The 19,359-nt window shown below is 46.5% G+C and overlaps 1 pseudogene across 1 annotated transcript; it reads right to left on the reverse strand.

Moving 5' to 3' along the window:
• Nucleotides 1-8,811: 8,811 nt before the first annotated feature.
• LOC308288045 (glutamyl-tRNA(Gln) amidotransferase subunit B, mitochondrial-like) lies at nucleotides 8,812-17,478 on the reverse strand (annotated as a pseudogene). Its single transcript has 4 exons — nucleotides 17,401-17,478; nucleotides 13,428-13,657; nucleotides 9,277-9,667; nucleotides 8,812-8,816 (listed from the first exon to the last, which is right to left on the reverse strand). The product of its transcript is annotated as a glutamyl-tRNA(Gln) amidotransferase subunit B, mitochondrial-like (transcript).
• Between the last annotated feature and the right edge of the window lie 1,881 nt (nucleotides 17,479-19,359).

Here is a 19,359-nt window from a genome sequence, read left to right on the forward strand (position 1 = left end):
AGAGGCGAACTGCCAGATCGTACACGGATCTTTCCTGAATACTCATATATCTCTCCTTTGTTGCAGTGACCACCTGATCTTGGAACCTTGGCTTGTCAACCCTTGCTCTCCCTGCTGTGACCGGAATCCATTGCACTCAGCTCCACTCCAAACAATACAGTATTGTGAATAAACTGACGTTTAAACCTGCAACTCCATACTGTTTGTCTCCGTGTTTGCAACTGGGTTCAAAGAAACATTATTACATGACAGTAAGATCTGGACAATATGGACCCTGCAGACATGGAGGCAAAATTCAATCAAGCCATTGCTAATCAGGACAATGTAATTGGTCAACATGAAACAGCCTTGCAACAGATTATTGCTCGTTTGGAGGCACTTACAACTAACGTCAATGAGATAAAGGCTCATCTCAACGCCCAGCCCCAGGGCCAGCCCCAGCCCCAGGGCCAGCCCCAGCCCCCTGCTGTGAATGCCATCAATGCTGCTGTTGCTCAGGCTCAGCCTCCCCCTGATGCCCGTGAAATACCTGTTTCTGCACCTGAGCGTTATTCTGGTGATCTTGGAGCGTGTCAAGCTTTTCTAATGCAATGCTCTCTCGTTTTTGAACAGCAACCACGAACCTATGCTATGGATCGCTCCCGTATATGTTACCTGCTTGGCCTTCTGAAGGGTTCCGCTCTCTCCTGGGGCTCTGCTGTCTGGACGGAACAGTCGCAAGTATGTCATTCTTATGCTGCTTTCACTGGTGAAATGAAGAAAGTGTTTGATCATCCTGTACGAGGCAAGGAGGCTACTAGACGACTGATGTCCCTTCACCAGGGGTCCCGTAGTGTTGCTGAGTTTGCAGTTGAGTTTCGTACCCTTGCTGCGGAGAGTGGATGGAATAATGAGGCTCTTCAAGGTGCATTCCATAAAGCGCTGAATGAAGACATCAAGGACGAGTTGGCCTCCCGTGATGAGGCAAGGGATCTCGACGAGTTGATCAGTTGCTCCATTCGTCTTGACAATCGCCTCCGTGAGCGTCGGAGAGAGAGAGGTTTCCGTCCACAGCGGGCAGTTCCATCTTCCGGCGTTCCATTCCATGTTCCATCTCCAACCAAGGCTCCATTCCATGTTTCACCTCCATCCAGCTTTCCTACTCCGAAAGGCCCAGAGCCTCGCCGAGAGCCTTCAAATGAGGTCCAATCTGAGCCAATGGAGTTGGGTCGTGCACAGCTGTCCCTGGAGGAGAGGTCTCGTCGGTTGCAGTCCAATTCATGCCTGTATTGTGGCCAGGTCGGTCACTTTAAATCTTCATGTCCTGTCCGTCCAGTAAAAGATGGGGCTCGCCAGTAATGGGGGAGATACTGACGAGCCGAGCTGAGTGTACATCCTCCTCAAGGCCACAGCTCAATGCTGCCCTGGTGTGGCGTTCTCAGTCAGTGCCCCTCCCAGCTTTAATTGACTCTGGAGCAGATGAGAGCTTCCTCGATCGCCAGGTAGCTATGCAAATGAACATTAATCTAATGCCTCTTGATTGTCCATTGCAAGCCAAATCACTTAATGGTCTACCTTTAGCCCGGGTGGATAGTAAGACTGTACCAGTAACTATTATATTGTCTAATCACAGAGAGGACATTCAGTTGCATATAATAGACTGCCCACACACCCCATTGGTTCTTGGTTTTCCTTGGCTCAAACTACACAATCCTCAAATTGATTGGTCTACAGGCAAGATACGTTCATGGAGTACAGCTTGCCATTTAAACTGTTTACATTCAGCTCAGACTCCCTCCTCCATTGAACCACAGCCTCCAGCAGAGCCCCCAGATGTATCCTCTGTACCTGAGTGTTATCACGGTCTTGCCCAAGTATTCAGCAAGGAGCAAGCATTGTCATTACCACCGCACCGGCCCTATGATTGTCCCATTAACCTCCTAGATGGCGCTCCTCTCCCCAGCAGTCGGCTGTATAATATATCTCGGCCTGAGCGGGAGGCGATGGAGAAATACATACGGGACTCTTTGGCAGCTGGAATCATCCGACCCTCTTCATCTCCGGTGGGTGCTGGATTTTCTTTTGTTGGCAAGAAAGATGGCTCATTAAGGCCTTGCATTGATTACCGTGGTCTGAACTCAATCACTGTTAGAAACAAATACCCTCTGCCTTTAATCAGTTCTGCATTTTCACACCTTGATGGAGCTACCATCTTCACCAAACTGGATTTGCGTAATGCTTACCATCTTGTGCGCATACGGGAAGGTGATGAATGGAAGACGGCATTTAATACTCCTCTTGGGCACTTTGAATATTTGGTGATGCCATTTGGATTAACTAATGCACCAAGTGTTTTTCAGGCTCTGGTTAATGATGTGCTCCGAGACATGTTGAATCGATTTGTTTTCGTTTATTTGGATGACATTTTGATTTTTTCTAAGGACCAAGCTGAGCATGAACTGCATGTTTCCCAGGTTCTCCAGCGTCTTCTGGAGAACAAACTGTTCGTGAAAGCTGAAAAGTGTGAATTTCATGCCCCCTCTGTTTCATTCCTAGGCTATGTAATTGCTCCAGGCCAAATGCAGATGGATCCTGCCAAGGTGTGTGCTGTTGCGGAGTGGCCAGTACCCACTAACCTTAAACAGTTGCAGCGTTTTCTTGGTTTTGCCAATTTCTATAGATTGTTCATCAAGAATTACAGCACTATTGCAGCCCCACTAACAGCTCTCACATCCACTTCCACCCCCTTCCATTGGAATTCTGCAGCAGAATCAGCTTTTGTTGAGCTTAAGAACCGTTTTGTTTCTGCCCCGGTCCTTATCCATCCAGATCCAGACCTGCAGTTCATTGTGGAGGTGGACGCCTCTGACACTGGGTTGGGGGCGGTTCTTTCTCAGCGCTCTCCTACTGACAATAAATTGCATCCCTGTGCTTTTCTCTCACGAAAGTTTGATTCAGCAGAGAGAAATTATGATGTCGGCAACAGAGAGCTTTTGGCAGTTAAAGAGGCATTGGAGGAATGGCGCCATTGGCTGGAAGGTGCTGTCCAGCCATTCATTGTCTGGACCGATCATAAGAACTTGTCCTATATTCAATCTGCAAAGCGACTTAATTCACGTCAAGCAAGGTGGGCTCTGTTTTTTGGCAGATTTAATTTTTCTCTCACTTTTCGTCCAGGTTCTCAGAATGTTAGAGCAGACGCTCTGTCTCGTCAACACTCTGTGGAGGACAGTGAGACAGATCCTGAACCCATCTTGCCATCTACCTGTGTACTCGCTGCCGTCGCCTGGGAAATCGAGTCGAGGGTCCTCCAAGCTCAAACCCAACAGCCTGACCCTGGTAACGGTCCTCAAAATAGCCTGTTTGTCCCTGATGATGTGCGCTCCCAGGTCCTTGAATGGGGGCATTCTACCCATTTGACATGCCATCCAGGCATCAATCGAACGCTGTCTTTCCTTCGGCAGTGGTTCTGGTGGCCGTCTATGGTGGCTGACACCCGGTCCTTCATCTCTGCCTGTCCTGTTTGTGCCCGAAATAAGACCTCTACGAGACCTAAGTCCGGCCTTCTACGACCCCTGCCAGTGCCAAGTCGTCCTTGGTCACACATAGCGGTGGATTTTGTCACTGGCCTACCACCATCAGAAGGTAAGACGGTTATACTGACCATCATTGACCGTTTTTCCAAAGCTGTCCATCTCCTTGCCCTGCCTAAACTTCCTTCTGCTAGAGAGACTGCAGACCTCTTGGTGGACAATGTGTTCCGCCTACATGGCCTATGTTTTGACATTGTCTCAGATAGAGGTCCCCAGTTCACCTCTCAAGTGTGGAAGGCCTTCTGTACAGCCCTGGGTGCTACTGCCAGCCTCTCCTCAGGTTTTCATCCGGAGACTAACGGTCAGACTGAACGCGCCAATCAAGAGGTTGAGGTTGCTCTACGCTGTATGGCGTCTGCTAATCCATCCACCTGGAGTTCTCAATTGTCTTGGGTAGAATATGCACATAACTCTCTGTCCAATGCCTCCACTGGTATGTCTCCATTTCTCTGTTCTCTTGGATATCAACCTCCTATGTTTCCTGCTCAGGAGATCAAGGTAGCAGTTCCATCTGTCCAGGCCCTCATGCGACGTTGCCGTAAGACCTGGAAGCGTGCCCGCGCTGCCCTTCTCAACGCTGGGGAGAGGATTCAACACCAGGCTAATCGCCATCGGACCCCAGCACCTCAGTACGTACCTGGTCAGATGGTGTGGCTATCGGCTAAGGATCTTCCACTCAAGGTCAGCTCCAAGAAGATGGCTCCTCGCTATGTGGGTCCTTTTGAAGTCGAGTCCATCATCAACCCTTGTGCCGTTCGTCTGAAGCTCCCTGCATCTCTCTCTCGTGTACATCCTACCTTCCACGTTTCCCAGGTCAAACCAGTTTCCACCAGCCCACTGGTCCCTCCAATGCCTGCCCCACCACCACCGAGGTTGATTGACAACTATCCGGCCTACACAGTTCGAAGACTGCTGGACGTTCGCCGCCGTGGTCGAGGGCTGCAATATCTAGTGGATTGGGAGGGTTATGGCCCAGAGGAACGTTCTTGGGTCCCTCGAAGGTTGATCTTGGATCCATCCCTCATCCGCCAGTTTAATGATGACCATCCTGACCGGCCAAGACGTGTGCCAGGTGGCACCCGTAGAGGGAGGGGTACTGTCACGTCTGACACACCCAGTCTACCTTTCTCCCCATCTTTCTAGTTCTATCTCTTTATCTAATCACAGGAGTGGAGACATGGGTGCCAGTCAGGAGGTGGAGCCAGCTAATCAAGGAGAGTCTATAAAGCCTGGGTCAACCCTTACTGCTCTGCCAGATCTTCAGTCTCTGTTAACCCAGTCAGTCATGTTCCACCCGGGCTAGCAATATTCTCTGTGTGTTTTCCTGAATACTCATATATCTCTCCTTTGTTGCAGTGACCACCTGACCTTGGAACCTTGGCTTGTCAACCCTTGCTCTCCCTGCTGTGACCGGAATCCATTGCACTCAGCTCCACTCCAAACAATACAGTATTGTGAATGAACTGACGTTTAAACCTGCAACTCCATACTGTTTGTCTCCGTGTTTGCAACTGGGTTCAAAGAAACATTATTACATGACACACACCCCACACATCCCCACACCCCACAAACAAACCCACCACCCCCTTTACCACAGATCGACTCTTAACCTCAAGAAGTTAACCTAATTACAAAATGAACAAGATTGTGGTTGTGTAGTGGACTGGATCTGAGCATGGATTTCCAGCCCCACCACACTAACCAACTCCTGGGGAGCACTTTTTCTTTGAACCTGCGGTTGTTTTTTCACCGTGGAGCAGACGTGCCTATCTGTCTGATGATAGACAGATAATGAATTCAAAGCATTTTTAGGATAAAACACCATTGTTTTGTTGATGTTAAACAGAAGCAAGACACCAATTCTCCAACAGTAGCCCCCACCACCCAACACACAATGCCACTCCCCCCCCCCACACACCCCCACATACAACCACACACCACCCAACCCCACACCGCACCCCACCACACACTCCCAAAACACAACACAACACAACACAACACAACACAACACAACACCCCCCCCCCCCCCCCCCCCCCCCCCACACACACACACACACACACTCGCCCTTTAGGGCGAGGTCGCATGTACCTTACTAGTACTATCCTACCTCTAACAAACGTGCTGTGGTCACAAATGTGCTGTGGTGTTTTACATTATGAACTATTGTTTTAACTTGTGAAAGTGATATGTTTACTTGTGAAACTGATGGGCCGGCGCTGCTGGGTGATCTGGTAGCCGGCGCGGAGGTCAGCGTAGAAGTAGTGCTTCCTGTCAAACAGTGAATGAATGAATGAATAGTTTATTTCGATAATCAGTGAGACATTACAAGTCATTTTTGTTTTCGTTTCTTTTTTTTTAACCTGTATCGAAAAGGTATAGGCAGAAGCGTAATGCTTATTGATGCCTATCCTTGACAAACAAACAAAAAAGACAAACACAAACAAAGGAACAATAAACCAACCACAAAACAAAACATAAAAGACAATACCAAAAACAAGAGAACAACAATAACAAACAACAGACTACTGTAAATCAAAAACAAGACAATACCAAAACCAAAAGAACAGCAATAACAAACAACAGACTAAATCAAAAACAAAGGAAAAAAGGGTCACATTAACAGGTTAATGCATCGACATTCATTCCATTTGATATTTTTCCAAAATAGCCTGTTTGTACCTAATTTTAAATTGTTTTACATTAATGCTATGCTTGGTGGATTCCGGTAAACCATTCCACAGCTTCACACCACTCACAGAAATACACATACTTCTCATCGTAGAACTAGCACCTGTTTCTTTAAAATGTAATTCTCCTCTCAGCTCATACCTACCATCCCTATCTCTAAACCATTTTTGGATATTCGCAGGAAGCAGTTTATGCCTTGCTTTGTAAAATATTTGTACAGTTTTAAACTCAACTAAATCAAATAATTTTAGTGTTTTTGAATTGAAAAAGAGGGCATTTGTATGATCATGATATCCTACTTTATTGATTATTCTCATTGCTTTTTTTTTGCATTATGTTTATTGGTTGAAGGTTGCTTTTGTAGGTATTACCCCACACCTCCACACAATAAGTTAAATATGGTGTTATAAGGGTGCAATACAGCATGTACAATGATTTATAGTTAAGCAGATGTCTTGTTTTGCCCAAAATACCAACACTTCTTGCCAATTTCGATCGAATATAATTTATATGGTGTTTCCAAGAGAACTTGTGATCTATTATCACTCCTAAAAAAAATGTTTTCATTGTCTCTTTCTAGTATCATATGATCAATCTTTATTTCAATTTGTTCACTCAAGAGAGTATTTTGTTTACCAAAGACCATATATTTCACCACACCACACCAAACCACACCACACCACACCACACCACACCACACCACACCACCACCACCCCACCACCTAACACACACTGCACATCCCCACCCCCCCCAAACACCCCACACACAACATGAACACGATTACGGTCGTGTAGCCGACTGGATATGAGCATGGATGGAGTGAATCCTCACTGGATATTTCTGGGTAGGGAAACACCTCTGGCCTTGTTGATTTGACCCAGGAACAGATCTTTAGCATAGGCTAAATGTCTGCTTGTGGAATAAAAAGAAATAAACTCCTGTGCAGCTGTGCATGAACGGTGGGTGTCCAGGTGTGTTTCACATGACAACTGAATGTCTTTAGATGTATACACACCAACCCAAATCTGTATGTATTCAAGGATATGTATTTGTTGTTATTAATATTCTGAACTGATATCAACTCCACCGTCACAGACTAACAAACTCCTGGGGAGCAAATTTCTTTTAACATGCATTTTTGCACCGTGGAGCAGACATGCTTATCTGTCAGATGACGCACAGACTGCAATGTATTCAAAGTAGTTTAAAACACAATTGTTTTGTTGATGTTAATCACCCCCACCACCCAACACCACTGCCACCTCCCCCCACCACACAAACACACACACACACACACACACACACACACACACACACACACACACACACACACACACACACACACACACCCAAACCTCCACACAACCCCCCTCCATGCCATTCATTGATTAAACACTGATGACTATCTACTTTTACATTAGATGCCCTCATATGTAGTACTCTAATTCTAATGTATATAAGAAACAAGTGTTCCTTAAACCCTCTGTACAAAAGGTGTCCTTGACAGCAAAGGGACTCCATCCAGAGGACCTTCGGGAGCACCTCTGAGCAACCTTCTGTCTGCCTCTTGAGCCTGTTTGAGTGCCTGCTCATCGGTCACTGTGATGTAGGCGTTCAGAGGTTGGGGTTTATTACTGTAATATAGTGCAAGCATTTCATGCACAGTTCCATGGGGAGAGCCTGTGTCAGAGCCACCTCTCATATAGGGCTGTCTTCGACTCAGGATTTATCAAGTCGACTCGAGTCGCGGGGGTTAATCCGACGCGTCGACGAATCGTTTGTGTTAAAAAAAAAAGAAAAAAAAAGTTGTGCTTTAATGACTGGAGAGGAGGCGCGACCGCGACGCATTGATAGAGTACCGGTACAACAGCTGTTGTAAACCACATATGATTGGTGGATTCTCTGCTTTGAAAACTGCCTGGTTGTAATGATTTTATGCCTCTCCAAGGCTAAAGGAACAGGGCTAAAGCGCTAGCATGCTAACAATTTAGCCCTGTTCCTTCAGGAGGAAAAACACCAAAGTAGGCTAAAGGTAACAATAATGTAACATCACTGCGTCGATGCAGAACGGCACATGGCTGCATCACAATGCAAGCAAATTGTCATAATCTAAAACTTTTTAAGAAGTCCTCTACTCCACCGCAGTCCTCAGCCATAGACCACCACCACAGAGCCACCAAGCGGCGGTGAGTGAAAGTGAAAGCGCATCGCGTTGCTGCTTCTTGGTCAGCTTTAACAAATAGAATAACAAACACGTCGACGCATTTCCTCTCAAAGTGGTTAACTTCAAACTAAGAGCACCTTGTTATATGACCAAGGCAACTTTCAAGTCACGTGAACTGGTTTTATTTTTAAGTCTAGTTGCAAGCAGTAGGAAGTATGGACTAAATAGGAAGAACATGACAGTCCAGCGCTCTCATACCGCACCGGTGTGATAAAAAAACAATATATTTTTGACGGCTCGACTCAAACAATTGGCGTCGATTCCGGGGGCTTAAAACGACCTGTCGATTCGTAGAATTTTTTAAGACAGCCCTACTCTCATATTGTCAAGCTCAGCATGACACACCACACCACACCACACCACACCACACCACACCAAAAACACCCCCCCCACACACCCACCACCTAACACACACCACACCACAACACACCACACCACACCACACCATAACACACCACACCACACCAAAAACACCCCCCCCCCACACACCCACCACCTAACACACACCACACCACACCACACCACACCAAAAACACCCCCCCCACACACCCACCACCTAACACACACCACACCACACCACACCACACCACACCACACCACACCATAACACACCACACCACACCACACCAAAAACTTGTTGGGTGGTGAGGCTGTGTGTTGGGGTTGTGTGTGGTGTGATGGGGTGTATGTGGTTTGTTAATATCAAGATCGCAGAACAAAGCGCCACATAAGTAGGCCATATTGTGCTCCTGCCGCTGCATGCTGAAGGTTTGATTTGAGGGTGTCTTACTGGTGATAATAGGGCTTGTTAACGTCAGTGATCCAGAAGGTTGTGGTGGTGGTCTGGTGGTCTTCAGGAAGTCTTCTCCCCCAGGATGGAGTGCAGCAGGAGCAATATCGCTTGGCAGAGACGCCTCGTCATTGTACACCGTCAGCGGAGGGAGGTTGGGCTCGGGCTTGAACCTGTAGCCCTGAAGTCCCTCCTTGTCTCTCATGGGGATGGTCTTGCCAGATTTGGAGTCGAAGGCTCAGGATTCGTTCAAAACCGTACCCCCACTCTGCAGGACCCCCATCTGTCTCTGGATCTCATAGTCTATAGCTCTGGCCAGGAAGCGCATACTGTTGATGTTCTTCACCTCTGACCTGGTGCCCAGAGGTTCTCCTGGCCTGCAGATTGACACGTTGGCATCCACTCTGAGCTGTCCCTCAGACATGTTGCCCTGACAGGTGCCCAGAGCCTGCAGGCGTCTTACTAGTACTATCCTACCTCTAACAAACGTGCTGTGGTCACAAATGTTCATTCATTCATTCATTCAACCTTTATTTAATTTCTCGAAAAGATCAATTGAGGGAGGTCCTCATTTACAATGATGCCGAGATTACAAACAGAATTAATACAGAAAAAAAAAACAGTGTTGACAACAATCAGTTAAAACAGTTACATACTTGTAATGCACGGTTATTAAGTAAACTCCTGAAGTGACCTACAGATGCTAGGGTACTCATCTTAAAATCTTGTTGCAAGAGATTCCAAGAATCAGGTGCACTAACGCTAAAGGCAGTTTTTCCCATTTCCGAATTAACAAAGGGGACCTTAAGGACCAGCCAATCGCTGGAGCGAGTTTGAATGTAACTAGGTTTCTCACATAGCATGGAAGAGAATGTGCTGTGGTGTTTTACATTATGAACTATTGTTTTAACTTGTGAAAGTGATATGTTTACTTGTGAAACTGATGGGCCGGCGCTGCTGGGTGATCTGGTAGACGGCGCGGAGGTCAGCCTAGAAGTAGTGCTTCCTGTCAAACAGTGACTTCCTGTTGATGGTCTAGGAAGAAAAGAAAGGAATATGCAGAAGGGGTGTGTATCAAAATGTGCAGGGGTATTGCACATGCCCAGTACAATCTGGCCAGCACCTACACTTTGGCTCAGTAGATGGCGGCGTGTGACCATTAAATGGTAGTGTTTCTTTTGTCCTACTTTAAGTGCCTGCTGGGGACTTGCTCTTTGCTCAAATTAAATGTTCTTATGCCACAAAACAAGGAGGCTTGTTTGGTGCCCTAATAGGCACAACTATGTGTTGCATATCCTGAATGAATATTAGCTCATAAGTTATGAGCTAGTCATAGTCATCTACTGCTGTTTTACTGATATTTTGTGTAAGTGCTTATAAATAAATTAAATTGTGCGGTCTGTTGAATTTTTTTGCACCATACATTAGTCTGACTACAAGTACGGCACACAGTAAGACATATAGACTACTTCAAAGTACAGGATTATATAAAATCATCCCTCTGAAGACCAATTATTTCCCACAATTGATTGATTTAAAACTTTATTATAAGTTTGCATAGAAAACAGGTAGTTTCACAACAGCTGGTACAAGGTCAACTAAAAGGATAAACACCCCCAAAGAGCCTTTGGGCTTGTTTCAATTGGGGTCCTTTAAAAAAAAATAACTAGGCAGAAAATAAAAGAAAACCTGCAGCTGTTTAGGTGATGAGTGGAGAGAGAACAAAACAAACAAACACACACCTCGCTCTACTGAGAACGGATCATGATCTTTTTTATCTAGCGCCTCTGCTGGAACACTCCACCATGGCAGCTCCAGTTACACTGAGCATGTGCAATACCCCCGAACATGTTGTGCACGCCCCTTATGCACTATCCTTCTTTATTATTGTAGTTGATGGTGCAGTTGAGAGCCAGTGATGTCATGACTGCTGCCTCAACACACCTCCTGTTCAGGACCGGTAAAGACACCACACCAAAAGTCCCCAACACCAGTGTTGGGAAGAACGCCATTACTTGTAACGAAGTATCTTTCTCTTCTCGATAAGGATAAGACCAAGACCAAGTTCCTGGTTGACACAGTTCTGTGGAAAGCCAAAGGGCGCCAGCTCGAGCGGCTTTCCAACAAAACTGGACTCACTGTGCACAAACAAATCTATCATGCTCACATCCTCCAATACAAAGATGCCATCTCCTCAGCCAAATCCCTGTACATTGCAGATACAATCACTGCTGGTGCTGGGAACACCAGGGCCCTGTTCTCAGTGGTCAACAACTCACTCCGCCCCCCTGATTCCCTCCCCCCTCACTTCTATTCCACCGACCACTGTAACTCCCTAATGTCATTTTTTAACACAAAAATAACCACCGTTCACCAGCAACTGACGCCTCACATGCCCAGTTGTCCATCTCCGTATGTCCCCTACCCTCCCATTTCTGTACCTTTCTCCTGCTTTCAACTCCCCTCTGCCGTAGAGTTATCAAAACTCATCAGAAAATCCAAGCCATCCACCTGCCAACTTGACCCACTGCCATCCTACCTGGCTATAGCCTCCCTCCCCTCTCTGCTGCCCCTGATAACTGCCATCATCCATTCCTCCCTCACCTCTGGCTCTGTCCCATCATCCCTCAAAACCGCAGCTGTTACACCATTATTGAAAAAACCTGGTTTAGATCCCAACATTTTCAATAACCTCTGTCCCATTTCCAACCTGCCATTTCTCTCAAAAATCCTGGAAAAAGCAGTCGCATCACAACTCCAGACTCACCTCTCCAACAATAACCTGTATGAACAGTTCCAGTCCGGTTTCCGCCCATGTCACAGCACAGAAACCGCTCTCATTAAAATTACAAATGACCTCCTGGTGGCAGCAAACTCTGGACAAGTATCCATCCTCATCCTCTTCGATCTAAGTGCGGCCTTCGACACCATCTCACACTCCACCCTCCTCGACCGACTAGCATCCATTGGACTATCAGACACACCCCTAGACTGGTTTAACTCATATCTCTCCGGCCGCACTCAGTTCATTCAGCTAAAATCATTCACATCTCATCCCTCCCCCCTCTCCTCCGGTGTTCCCCAGGGCTCTGTCCTTGGTCCCATTTTATTTATCATCTACCTCCTCCCACTCGGACTGCTATTTCGTAAATATAACATTCACTTCCGCTGTTACGCGGACGAAACCCAGCTCTACGTCTCCTCCAAACCCTCTTCAACCTTCCCACCTCCCTCCCTCAGTGCCTGTTTACAAGAAATCAAAGCCTGGTTCACCTCAAACTTCCTCAAACTGAACAGTGATAAAACCGAGGTAGTCCTCATTGGTTCCAAACTCACACTCATCAAGCAGCCCAGTTTCTCCCTCACTATAGACAACTCCTCGGTTTCCCCCTCCCCTCAGGTTAAGAGTCTGGGTGTCGTCCCCGACAGCACCCTCTCATTCCATACCCATATCAATAACACCATCCGATCTGCCTACTTCCACCTCCGAAATATCAACCGCCTCCGCCCCTCACTCACCCCCAACAGTGCTGCAAACCCTCATCACTTCCCGCCTGGACTATTGCAATTCCCTCCTCTTCGGTCTCCCCCAAAACCTCCTCCGTAAACTCCAACTGGTCCAGAACTCTGCTGCCTGAATCATTACCAGAACCCCTGCCATCAATCACATCACTCCTGTTTTACACCAACTCCATTGGCTTCCAATCAAACAACGCGTTGACTAAAATTCTCCTCCATACCTTCAAAGCCATCCATAACCTCGTCCCTCCATATCTGTCTGACCTCATCAATATCCACATCCCCTCCCGGACTCTCAGGTCCGCCTCCTCCATCGAACTGACCCCCCCTGACAAACCTTCAGCCCGTGTCTCCACCATGGGGTTAAGAGCATTCAGTCGTTCTGCCCCTCACCTCTGGAACTCCCTCCCCCCTGCCATCAGAAACTGCAATTCAATCACCACATTTCAAACCCATCTCAAAACCCACCTGTTTAGACAGGCATATGAGTGATGTGCTGATGTTGCTCTGCTGCAAACTATTTTGCTTGTTTTTAAACTGTGACTTCCTGTATTAACTGTTGTTTTTAAATTGTTGTTCGGCGACCTTGAGTGCCATGAAAGGCGCCTTATAAATAAAATTAGTATTGACACGTTGGCATCCACTCTGAGCTGTCCCTCAGACATGTTGCCCTGACAGGTGCCCAGAGCCTGCAGGATGAGCTGTAGCTCTCTCACTGCGGCTGCAGCCTCCTCCCCACAGCTCATATCTGGCTCCATCACCAGCTCCATCAGTCCCACTCCTGCTCGGTTCAGGTCTATGAGAGTCTGCTGCAGTGGTCGTCGTGCAGACTCTTGCTGCTGTCCTGCTACAGCTGGATCTGCTTGATGGGGACAGACTTGGTATTGCTTGTTTGACCACTTCAAATACTAATAACTAATAACCGAAAATAGCCAATCTTCAAGCTTTTTGTCAAACTCGAAGGAGTTCAAGCCCACTTTTGTACAATATCACCTTCCTCGCCTGCTTGACAATGACACTGTCTATGGGACTGAGCAGCAGACTCACATCCTTGTATAAAGTGTGATGAAATCGTGTTTTCTTGCAGAATAAAAATAATATGGGGGATCATGCCAGGTATCAGGTTTCAGTATTTACACTCTAGGATACTTTAGTAGTGAGACTTATCCCTTTGATATCAGTGATCTGGTTAAAGAAAAAAAAAATACGACTCAAAATAATTGTCACAGATAAATCAATCGACTCGTAATAACCTTGAGAAGTGTACCTAATGTGCAGGATTACAAAATGAACACGATTGCTGACGTGTGGCAGAAGTCCACGTGTGGCACATAATATCTGTGTGTTGTTTGTGTACAGCAATGCAAACCCACAGATCAGACAGATAATATTAATCAGAATAAGCTGTCCATGTTTCATTTATTTAACAATGGTATTAACCAAATAACAGAACAATAATGATTTAGTGGAACATCAGGTGCATGAAAAGAGGGGTGTGTGTGTGTGTGTGTGGGGGGGGGGGGGGGGGGGGGGGGGGGGGGGGGGCTACATAATAAAGGTAACATAACATTTGGAGACGTTCGCTTGCTGACAGGGACTTGGAATTGGTGGTTGAGGTTTATTACTGTAATACAGTGCAAGCATTTCATGCACAGTTCCATGGGGAGAGCCTTCCCTCCCTCAGTGTCAGAGCCACCTTTCATATTGTCAAGCTCAGCATGACACATCACTACACACCACACCACACCACACCACACCAATGACACCCCCACACACACCCACCACCTAACACACACCACACCACACCACACCCCCACCGCCCAATACACACCCCCAACACCTAACACACACACCGCAAATCCCCACACCCCAAACACACCCCCCCCCACACACACACACACACACACACACGCACACACACACACACAACCCCCACTATGCTGTTCACTGATGAAACACTGATGATTATATAGTTTCACATTAGGGGCCCTCATTAGAAGTCTTCTTTCTTGTATTGACAAGTTGCACCCAACACACACACCCAACGCACACCCCCACCACCCAGCACACACCACAAACCCCACACAACCCCCCCCCCACACACACACCCACACACACACACACACACACACACACACACACACACACACACACACACACACACACACACACACACAACCCCCCTCCATGCCGTTCATTGATTAAACACTGATGACTGTCTAGTTTTAGATTAGATGCCCTCATCGTAGTACTCTAATTCTAATTTATGTGAGAAACAAGTGTTCCTGACACCCTCTGTACAAAAGGTGTCCTTGACAACAAGGGGACTCCATCCAGAGGACTTTTGGGAGCACCTGAGAGCAATCTGAAACAGATGGTGCATCTTGCATGATGGTGGTCGGTATGATGATGGGCCGCGCTTCTCCCACCCCTCCACCCAACAAACAAACACACACACACACACACACACACACACACACACACACACACACACACACACACACACACACACACACAATCTACCACACCCCCAAACACCCCCACACACCAAACACACATATTCACCACCCCCTTTACCACAGATCGACTCTTAACCTCAAGAAGTTAACCTAATTACAAAATGAACACGATTGTGGTTGTGTAGTGGACTGGATCTGAGCATGGATCTCCAAACATTAGTCACCAACTTACCCTCGTACACTCGAGACTCCATGGAATTCATTAAAATGATTAATGAAATCCAACAAATTCAGGAAACAGATATTTTGGTGACCATGGACATTGAGTCCCTATACACTAATGTTCCCTTTGAGGGAGGTCTACAAGCTGCAAAATTGTTTTTAGATCAGAGATCTGATTGCAACCCGAGCACAGACTGTCTAATAGGACTTACCAAGGAAGTACTCAAGTCAAATTATTTCTTATTTGGCAATAATTTTTATCTGCAGACCTCCGGAGTGGCCATGGGATCAAGGATGTCCCCCAGCTTTGCCTCCCTGTATGTGGGATTCTTCGAACAAGATGTCATCTTTAATAATGAGGTAAATCCATTCATAGGATATATTGCCAATTGGAAGCGCTACCTGGATGACATTTTCTTCATTTGGTCAGGGTCAGAGGCCTCACATTTATGAATTCCCAAAACAGACACCTAAAATTCACGATGGAGAAAAGCAGAAAGGAAATGAACTTCTTAGACATCCTAATTATGAAGGAAAATAAAAGCTTAAAAACCAACCTGTACAGAAAACCTACTGACAGGAATTCCCTACTGCATGGTGACTCATACCATCCTCTCTCCCTCAAAAGGAATCTCCCCATCTCCCAATTCAACCGCATCAGACGGATCTGCAGCTCGGATGAAGACTACAATATTCAAGCCAAGGACATGGAGGAGCGTTTCCAGAAGCGAGGGTACAAAGAATCTTGGGTCAGGAATGCAGCATCACGGTTTTCTGGTACAACACAGTCTGAGTGCCTGACTAACAAGAGACCTAAACAAACTGAACACAGAGTTCTCTGTGCACTCGAGTATTCACCTTATCCAAAGACATTGAGAGAGCCATTAAAGAACACTGGTACATCATTGATACAGACCCGTTTCTTAAAAAATGCTTACCAAACCCTCCCCGGGTGGTACATAAGAGACCCCCTAATTTACGCAACATGTTGGTAAGGACAGATTTGCCCCCCCAAACTCCCTCCCACTTCCTGAGTGAGATTCCATCAGGTAACTACCCCTGTGGCAGGTGCCAACAGTGTAATTTTACACGCAAAACTAACTCGTTCAATCACCCACATACGGGCAGAAAATATAACATTAGAGGTATCATCACCTGCTCTACAGCTAATGTGATATACATGTTGAAATGCCCATGTGGCCTCTCATATATTGGGAAGACAAGACCTTTAAAAACACGCATTGCTGAACATCGCAGTACTATCCGTAATAATGTTATCACTAGCCCAGTGGCTACACATTTCAACAAAGTCACTGTATCTATGCTCAGGTACACAGGGATCGAGTTAGTACAGACTCCACGTAGAGGGGGAGATATAAATAAGATTTTTTTAAAACGGGAACTGTTTTGGATTCATACTTTGCAAACATTAGCTCCAAAGGGTCTGAATGAGGACTATGATATCAGGCCTTTTTTTATGAGGACAGCTTGGGTCTCTGTGGGGGTCATACCTTGGGAAAAGAGATAGGGGGTGCAAAAAGACAGGGGTGCACTCCTGTATTTGTACCTGTGTATATATATCCATGTATACTATAGTACCTCCTTGTTGGGTTAACCCTGGTTGTTTTCCAAATAAGCGATCTCTCATGTGTGTGTTGTTTTTTTGTTTTGATTTTGTATGTAAAGGTTTTTTGTCCCTTGAGGTATTTACTTTTAACATCTGCTTCCAATACACGATTGCCTCAAACTCATTGGACTTTGCGAATTGAATAATTTATTGGCACTGTTTTTATCGTGCCGACCTGTCTGTCTGTGGTGATGATGACTGATGAGGAACTGTCCGTGGTGCTGAAATCGTGTATTGGACTTGGAAGCAGATGTTAATCAATGAAATTATGTCCAAGTCTATAAAAGAGCGTCCCACCAGGGAAGGATTCTCTTTTCCAACACCGATGATGGCGTACTTGCAGGTGGCAAACAGTCGCGGAGGAAAGGCCCTCATACTTGATGAGTTTAGATACCTTAGAAACAAGGTAAAGATAAACGAGAATAAAATCTATTGGCGTTTTGCCCGCACTGGGTGCAACGTTTGGATCCACACCAGGTGGTTAGATGTGTCTGAGGCTGATCCAGCAATAGTTATTATTAGGCCGCCAGGTAACCACGGCCATGCAGGAGAGCCAGATCTCATAGCCACCATGGCTTTGATCCAACAGATGCTCAGACAGGTGGAGGCAGACCCTACCGTTTCCGTCAAGAGGGTCTATGACCTAATCGTAGCCCAAACGGCCGACATTCGCCACATTCCCCCCTGGGACGCGGTCAAATCTCGCTTGGAGAGGGCACGTGCCAGGCAAATGCCTCCCATCCCCCAGAGAGTGGAAGACGTCGCCGTAGCGGATGAATGGGCATTGACTTGGAGAGGGGACGATTTCCTCACCAAACACAATCGCCCGCATGGCTATTTAGTTTTTGGAACTGAAGAGAACTTCGAAAAACTGAGCCAGTGTCGGCAGGTGAGAATCAGTCAAATGAAATGTAGCCTAATCATTTAAATGTTTAATAATATCAATGCTTGATCAAACAAAAGGTGTTGGGGCAATATGATAGCCGACAGGTCTAATTTATGTAATTTGACATGTTTCAGATTTACATGGACGCCACGTTTAAGACGTGCCCGAGGCCTTACGCACAGTTTGCGACTATACATGGCCTGTACATGGAGCGCGTGGTGCCATTTGTAATGGTCCTAATGAGCGGCAAGACTGAAGCAATGTACAAGTCGGTCCTCCGCCTCGTCAAGAGGAGGGTGGAACGCGTGACAGGCCATCCGTAAGTAACCACTTTTCCTTTACATTCTCTGAGCGCGCGCGCTGTGTGTGTGTGTGTGTGTGTGTTTGTGTGTGTGAGAGAGAGAGAGAGAGAGAGAGAGAGACGCTCATGTGTCTCACTGCACCTAGCATTTTAATATTTTATAGAGAATATATGTATTTATTTATTTTACTGTTTGTCCGTGCGTCCTTCCATCCATCCCTCCATCCATGTAAGATGGAGACCTGAGAAAGTCCTTATGGACTACGAAATGGGGATGATGAACGCCTTCAGAGCGGAGCTGCCACAGACGCGCGTAACGGGGTGTTTCTTTCACCTGTGTCAGAGCCTTTGGAGGAAGGTGCAGGAAATTGGCCTGGCAGGTTAGTGATGGTATTAACAGAACACAACACAAAATGTTGAGCTCTTTTTTTGTGTGAAAAGATACAAGTTTAAGTAGCCTAAATTGTACCTCTTGTCTCAACCTTTGCAGGTCCATACCGGCACGACGAGGCCCTGAGAGGATGGCTCAGGAAGGCGATGGCAACTGGCTACCTGCCCGTCGCCCTCCTGAGGCAAAATTTCAGGGCCTTTTGCGCGACCAGAGAGACGCGCAGGCTGATTCGGCGCTACCCTGCAATTGACGACTTTATCCAATGCATTGAGGGGACGTACGTGGGAGAGCAGGCCCTGTTCCCGCCTGCTGTATGGTGCGTCCATAGGCGTCACTCGGACAAAATAGGAGCAACAACGCAGTGGAGGGTAATTAATTAATTGATTCATTATTATTGTTATTATTATTACCCCTACCCGTATTATTATTATTATTAATTTCTCTTTATGTCCATGTCCATGTGTCCTGCATAGTTCTTATAAATCTATGATTATTTCAGGTTTCCATCACAGATGGAACAACAGGGTGGACAGACGCCACCCTTCGATCTGGGTTTTCATCAGGTGTCTCAAGGACGAGCAGAAGATGGTGGAGACGGTGGTGGCCATTGCAGAAAGAGGATCTCCACCACCCCAGCAGCGGCGGAAATGGAGACAGTTGGAGGAGAGGTTAGAGAGT

This window comes from Nannobrachium achirus, assembly GCF_963921795.1.
Source record: "Nannobrachium achirus genome assembly, chromosome: 7".
In the NCBI taxonomy this organism is placed as follows: domain Eukaryota; kingdom Metazoa; phylum Chordata; class Actinopteri; order Myctophiformes; family Myctophidae; genus Nannobrachium; species Nannobrachium achirus.